A 7,848-nucleotide genomic window follows, 5' to 3' on the forward strand; every position below is an offset into this window, starting at 1 on the left:
GCTAAAGGTGTATAAGTTTTGGCTGGTCTTTTTTCAAAGTTTGGGCGGGGTCTGGGTGCATTTGATGGACGGCTTTGTGGTTGGTAGTGGGATTGGGATGGATATGTGGGTTGGTATCATGATGGATTTGGATAGACAGGTGCTTTAGGTGGATAATACGTTGGTTGGGTGGTGTAAACTGGGTAAGGGGCAGGTGAATGTTGATAATAGGGTTGAGGAATTTGGGTATACTGACTATAGTATGAAGGTTGGGGTAATGGGTTTTGGTAGGTTAACATTTGGTTTGGCCTACGTTCCTGGAGGTCATGACAGCAGACAGACCATCCTTCTTCTTCTTAAGGATTCCTCCGATTGAATCTGATTGAATGGCCTTACTTGTTGCTTGCAGGGCTGCCAAATTAGTGATTCTCCCAGTTTTAATACCTTCTTCAATGAATTCTCCCATTCTGACAACCTTAAAGGACTTTTGTCCTACAACACTTATCATCTTTTCATAGTACGTTGCATCTTTTTGGGATTGTATAATAAGAGAGGTCATCTTACTTTTTGCCATTGGAGGTTGAACTTTTGCGGCATATGCTCTTCACCGCATCGCACTCTCTGAATGACTCTGTTGACTTCTTTACCAACTTCATCAAGTAGAACCTGTCCGGAATAGCCTCAGTGTTAAACTTGAACCTATCCATGAATTCTTGTGCCATCGCACCCCAACTATTCCATTTCTATGGGTCTCGACTCGTGTACCAATCAAGGGCCTCTCCCGTCAAGCTCCTTATAAACAACTTCATTCTAATGGCCTCATCTTTCCCCACTCCAACTAACTTGTCACAATATGACCTTAAATGAGCTCGAGGATTTCCCTTCCCATCAAATACATCAAATTTTGGTACCTTATACCCCACGGGTAATTCATCATCGGGATGAACACATAAATCCTCATATTCAAGACCTTCAACCCCCTTATGTACTTGGATACTTATGAAAGCTTCCTTCAAATTATGAATCTCCCTTGCTACATTGTCATCTATTCTTGACCTTGCTTCTTTCTCCATCTCTTCATATGGATCGACTTCTGGCATGGTTGGCATTGGATTAAGGAAAGGTTGAGTTTTTGCTACATATACTTGAGGCACATATTGAACGTTAGGGATTGCAGTGTGTGCCACCGGTACATGTTGGGTTGCTTGGTATTTTTGGGTAGGTAAGGCGGTTTGGGTGAGCGGGGTAGTTTGTTAAGTGAGTTAGTTTGGATGACTGGAGTTTGGGTAAGTGAAGTTTGGGGTGCATATGAGGTAGTGAAGGGTAAAGGGTTGGCTTGTTACGGATTGTTTTGTGGAAAGTTGGGTTGTTGAGGGTTGGTGGATTGTTTGGAAGCAGTTGGATTGGTCTTGTGAAGGGAAGGGTTTCGTGGAAAGTATTGAGGAGTAAGAGAGTCAACATGTGGAAAAAGAGGCAGAGTAGCTGTGTTTGTTCCATGTTCGGAAAGTGGCGTGTTCAAAGTGATGGACAAATTGGTGAGGTTTCGAAGTCGATCAATCTCACTTTGCATATTGGCCATTTTTTGCATCAAATTAGCAATGTGTTCAGCATAAGGGATTGGTTCCCTTCCTTCCGAAGTCTCGGGTTCATCTTGCAGGACAATGACAAGCCCCAAACCATTTTGATCAGACGCACCTGAATCAGTCATGTCTGCACGTGCTTTTGATCTCGTAAAGTATGGATGATCCGCCAGTTCGTAGTCAACGCAAATCAACCTTTGGGGAGAATAAGTCAAAAGAAAGAAAACCTTCAAAAAGAGAGAAATATTAGTATCAAGTGGATGATTGTTGTTTCAATAATTAGGCAGCTAATTAAATAATAACAATAAATAAATAGAGAATAAGCATGTATTACACAGCAAGTAAATCATATAACAAAATAATAAACAAAATATTCAAAAAAAAATGCATCCTAATATGCACAGGACCTCTTTTTGCCAGAGGTGGGCCTAAATGTCAAACATAACGTGATTATGATAGATTGATCCAAGCCATTAATTTGTGACAACTCGAGTTTTGGGAAACAAAAGACCAAGTTTTCATTAATACAAAAAAGAAGAAGGAGAGTACAACGAAGAAACTAAAAAAAATACATAAAAGATGACATAATATAAAGACAAATCTAAGACTTGGCCTAAATTTGCTATCAATCAAGTGGAGGAAATGAAGATGATGCTCCCACGTTGCTAGGTCCTGCTCCCGCATTGTCCAAATATCACATTATATTTTCCATCTGAGCCCACATTTCAGGAATAAATATTTTGGTTCCAAGACGAGAATGTCTTATCCAGATCGTCGTTCCAATATCCTCAAAACCTTGTTCACCTTCTGGACTAATACTATCGCGATCCTCTCGAAACCATACCTGATATTCTGGAATTTCCTTTTCAGGCCCAGTTCCGATATCTAACGTGAGGATATTGTCCCACTCATGAAGAACCTCTCTGGCTCTAGGGACTTCAAAGTTTGGTCCAAAGGAAATTTCAGAATTACTCATATTTGCTTGTAGAGGAATTATTTGTGCTTGACCAAACTGTTGAAGCACGCGCACCAGAGCATATGGTTGGAGACCTTTCAATCCAATTAGCTCGATATAATAAAACCTTCTACATCTTATATAGGCAGGGGAATGTGGGAGTAATGGATATTTCCATTGAATTTGGTCACTAGTGCGGTGGGCCAGGAACTCATACCAATCATCAGTACCAATAGGATACACAAACTCTTTCATCCTGTCGTAAAAACTGTTAGTATGGTTTGTGTTACTAAAACATATGTCATCCATATTTTTACGTTGGTGAAAATGTTCCATTGCCCACATTTGTAAAAGAAGATTGCAACCTTCAAAGAAGTTTGATTCCCCTCTTTTACATTTCCCAAGAGCTCGAAATATCTCTGCTAAAATCATGGGAACCACAGTGAGTTCTTCGCCATCTACTCCCTCAAAAAGTACTCGAGCCACAGAACATATGCAAGTGCTAATGTATCCGTGTTCTCGTGGGAATACCAAAGTCCCTAGTAAAGCCATAGCAAATGCAATAGGACGTCTAACTTGCCAATGAACTTGAGTAGAAGAGAATTCTTTCCTAAACAGCTTGTAACTATCCGAGTGTCCATACCTCTCATATAGGTAGTCCAAAGAAACCCAATTATTTTCGAAGCACCGAAGTTTCTTTTCATTTTTCAACCCTAAGTAGCGAAGAAATTTCTTCCCTGATTGACTGTGTGGAATAATTTGACCCATTCTTTGATACTTCAAACTGGTGAAATAGAGGATTTCCTCCAATGTAGGTGTTAGTTCAAAGTCTTTGAAGGTGAACACAACACGGTCTGGATCCCAAAAACTGAATTAGTGCTCTAATCACATGTTTGTCGGGGGGTGATTTTGAATAGCAGAGGGAGGCACCTCAACCTTCTTGTAATCGCTAGTTTCTCAGTTGGAGTGAAATATTTTCACCATGTCCTCAATTTGTGTGGGAAACCCTCAACCATCCTAACTTTGGGCACTTGGGGGACTGAACTCATCCTACATTACAAATCGAAATAAAATGAACACATAATTTCCAAACTCACTATGTCAAAATTAGGCTTGGATCTATCTATCATTATCACGTTGCACAAAATATGCTTGTTGGTCATTGGGCCGTGAAACCCGTCGACAAAAGGGTGGATTTCTTAAATGTGGATTCGATACCCGGGATCGATCCACCTAAGGTGAATGCATGCTTGACTTAAATTAAGGGGTGGTTTAGCTCTATCTTATGTTTTCTAAGATTTGGCTTACTAGACACAAGGTTCCCGAGTGGACAACTCGAGTGAGAAGGCTACGCAGTCACATGGAAAAAGATTCGGACACCCCGCGCATATGCCAACTCTCCTAACTTTTGGATTTTGAAAGAAATTTGCGGGTGCTCAAAACACACCTCGCGTGTACGTGTGATAGTGTGAGATTTCCAGAATTGGAGGAATTTTGAACAGAATGATATTTTATATAAAGCAATAACAAATAAACAATTTATATAAGGCAGTAACAAATAACTAGTTTATACCACATAAGCATAATAAGTAAAGCATTTTGGCATTTAAAATAAAACAAACAACAAAAACGAAACAAGCAAATGTTAAAAACATAATTATTAACCTAAGTCTGTTATGGTTTAGAACCTAAAGTCTCCAGTGGAGTCGCCAAGCTGTTATACCCCATTTTAACTCGAGGTCCAAACGATGTACAACATTTTGGTGATTTCTAAATTATTAAGTAAGTCAAGAAATCGCCACCTAATTAATTATGGTGAATTAGGCCAACTAAATATTTAACTAAGTAATGCTAAAATTTGACTTCAATTAAGGTTTACTAAACCTATGTTATTCTAGGTAAGAGTTCTAATTATCCTAAAGGAAAGGGATAAGGCATCCTCTAAGATCAGTTAAAAACTGTTAACCAGCCAAACTTAGGTTAATTAATTTTAAAGAAAGTGAATACTAAAAGAATTAGAAAAGTCAAATAAGTAAGTTGGAAAACATTTCAACATTTGAAAATTTATTTTATACTTATATTTAAAATGATGGAGATTTAAAAAAGGATAATTTGTCTAAACCAATTTGTTGTTGATCCGTAATATGTGATTAAAAGATATAGTATAAAAACTTTTATTCATGAATTCATAAGATGTTTCCTTTTTGAAAGATTTTTGAAAAAAAATATGATTACAACAAAACATTTTTATTTATTTATTTAATTTTAAAGGGTCACTGCCAAGTTGAATAAAATAAATGGAAAATTAGTGGGTTTAAAATGATGTAAAAGAAATGTTTTAAAAAAAAGAAACCAAAGGAAAACCTTAAACAAAATAACAGCTAAATCATAAATAATAATAACAATAATAATAATAATAATAAATAAAAGTAAACTAACCCCACCCCCAAAAGCACAGCAAAGCAAACAAAGTGCAAAAGATATAGCAAGACACAAGTTCACAAGCAAGCCAAAACGAACACATCATAATAATGACTAGAATTGAAAAAACTATAAATATTTTTTCCAAATTTCTTCGCTCGTCTTCTTTAACTTCAGCTCGGATCCAATTCGAGGGAGCGAGAGAGGAAAATAAAGGGAAAATGCATATCCCAAGTTTAGCGATGGAAAGTAGATATGTCGTAGTGAGAGTCTCTCAAAGAAACTCCAGTTTTGCTCCAAAATTGTTCATGCAAAGAAAGTAAAAAAAAAAAAAGAAATAAAAAGAAGAGTTAGTAAGACAAATCAACAATGCTCAATATCAAATAAACTAGATATAAAATTGGGTTAAATGACACAATATCTTACTATTCAAAACATTAAAACACGCAAATGCGGAACAAATTCAAAATCACTACTACAAACAACTTTTAAAGCATAAGAGAATAGACAAATCTTTTCATATTTAAGCTACAAAAGTACTACTCATTAGAGGTTTGAACAATAATAAAAATTATGACATAAGCTTTCCGGTTATAAAAATGACATACACACACACACATATATATATATATACTACAAAGTAGGAGAGGAAAACTTCTACTTATGCTTTGTATATATTTTTAAAAAAATGAGAAAAGCTATAGGTAAGGAAAGTGGTGTGCCTGTACAAGCATAAATCCATATTTTAATTAGGGAAAGACACATAATCTGCAATATATATATATAGTAAGCTAATCTAAGAAAAGTAATAGTCATATCTTTTAAGCATGTTTCTACCTAAAAAAGAACATAAAACTACCAAGTTCTCACATGACTTAAACTTAACATAATATCTTTTAAACTCACTTACTATTATAGCCCAACGAACAAAGATTACTTTTGACCCGTAGCTTTCTAAAAAAAATAAAAAATAAAATTGGCATAACAAAAGCAGAACTGGAGGACAAAGGACGCAAATATCACCTGCTATGGGGCAGCGAACTGAGTCGTCTTCGATCAAGAATCTACGCTCGTTCCTCCAACAAAGTCAAACAAAAGAGAAAGTAAAGTAGGAGATATTGAAAATGTAAAAAAGTGGTATTCTTTGGAATGTTCAAGTCTTTTTTTGTGATCTCTTTTGCTAATCAAAACCCGTTTGTTCAACTGAATATATATGGGAGTATTTATAGAAAAAAAAATAAAGCTCAGAGCTTAGAGTTTGAGCAGGATTTATTTTGAATTTCAAATTTGTCTTGGTTGGAGAAAAATCACATGAACATTTTGGACTCCGTAAATCAAGTTGTTTTAACAGTGAACTTCTGCCCCAAAGAATCAAAAATCAAAAAGTTATTTGGCTTCTTGTGTTGACTAAATTGTTGAATATGAGTGAGAAGGAAATTTTGAACGTTAGGATATGCTAGAACACAGTGAATGGATGAAATTTGCTCAAAAAGGTTGGACAAAGACTATCCACAGTTATGGTGCTACCTACCATGGTTGAAAATGGAATGAGGGGTGGGGTATGACTGCTAGAGTTTATGAATAGGGTTAAATTGACATGTTAGAGGAAATGGGTCCGTTCAATTGAGTAGTTGGGCTGCTACATTTTGTGCAAAAAATGGGCCGAGATGGGCTGCATTTGGATAGCCAAATTGCTGAATATTTTAAACTTGTAAATGGGCTGGAACATAGCTAAATTGCTGGAGCATTTTGGGCCTTTTTTTCTTCTTTAAATTAATTTATTTGAGCTTCTAACTTAATAGCTAAAACCATAAATATGATACTATAGGATGACAAATACTAATTTACAAAATGAAATTATAAAAATATAGATGCAAAATATGAACTTATAATTACTTTAATAAGTGTGAAACTTGAAATAAAGCAAAGACAAATTGATTATTTGTTAAAAGAGTGTGAAAAGTGATAATAATAATAATTTCAATAATAGAATATAAAATTTGTCAGATAAGTAGTTATAGTAGTAAAAAGAGTTGTCAAAAAGATAATTTTATATATTATTAATTTTGAAGCTTTAAAACAATAAATTAGAAGAAATGAGGGTCAAAATTGTGTGTCAACAATAGGCATTAGTCAATATAAGACATATACCATAAACATAAGAGACGTCATCATAAGGTCTTGGCTATAAGCATAAAAGACAATAACATAAATCATAAGCATATTCCATGCACATAAATCATCATCTTATAAGAGGAACACTTCTCAAGTAACCTCAATTTATCTTTACTCAAGACATAGGTCATCACCTCTAATAATGCATATCAAAGGAAGGCAACTTTAGCAACAATCCAAGATAACCTAACATCATGCAAGTAACCTCATATTAAAACATACTTACAATACTTCCTTGAAGTAATCTTGTTTCATCATAAACATGCTACTTTGATTAGGGACTTGTCCCTCATATTCATACTAATCATGGAAGAGTATCTCTTTACTAGTCCACAACACATCATCACTCATGAATGGTTACGATTTACTCATTCAAGGCTATCAAGGAAAAGCACCTTACTATGCTAGACCAAGCTATCATGGAAAGCAACTTACTTGTGCAAGTCCAAGCTTCTCAAGGAAGGGTACTATTGCTCAATCCAAGCTATCATGAAATGATGTGGCCTCATCAAGTCAAGCTATCATGTAAGCATTCTATTATGCTAGTTCAAGCTACATTGGAAGGGTTTGATTTCTTAATCCAAGGCTATCCATGAGTTCTACTATCTCAAGCTACCATGCATGGTATTGTCTTACCAAGTCAAGCTATTCACGAAGGGATATCATATCACTACTTCAAGCTAACATAGTTTATACATGAAGCCTTTGAACACTACGAGATACTTCTTTAAGCATGTC

This window comes from Solanum tuberosum, unplaced genomic scaffold, assembly GCF_000226075.1.
Source record: "Solanum tuberosum cultivar DM 1-3 516 R44 unplaced genomic scaffold, SolTub_3.0 scf00242, whole genome shotgun sequence".
Taxonomy (NCBI): Eukaryota; Viridiplantae; Streptophyta; class Magnoliopsida; order Solanales; family Solanaceae; genus Solanum; species Solanum tuberosum.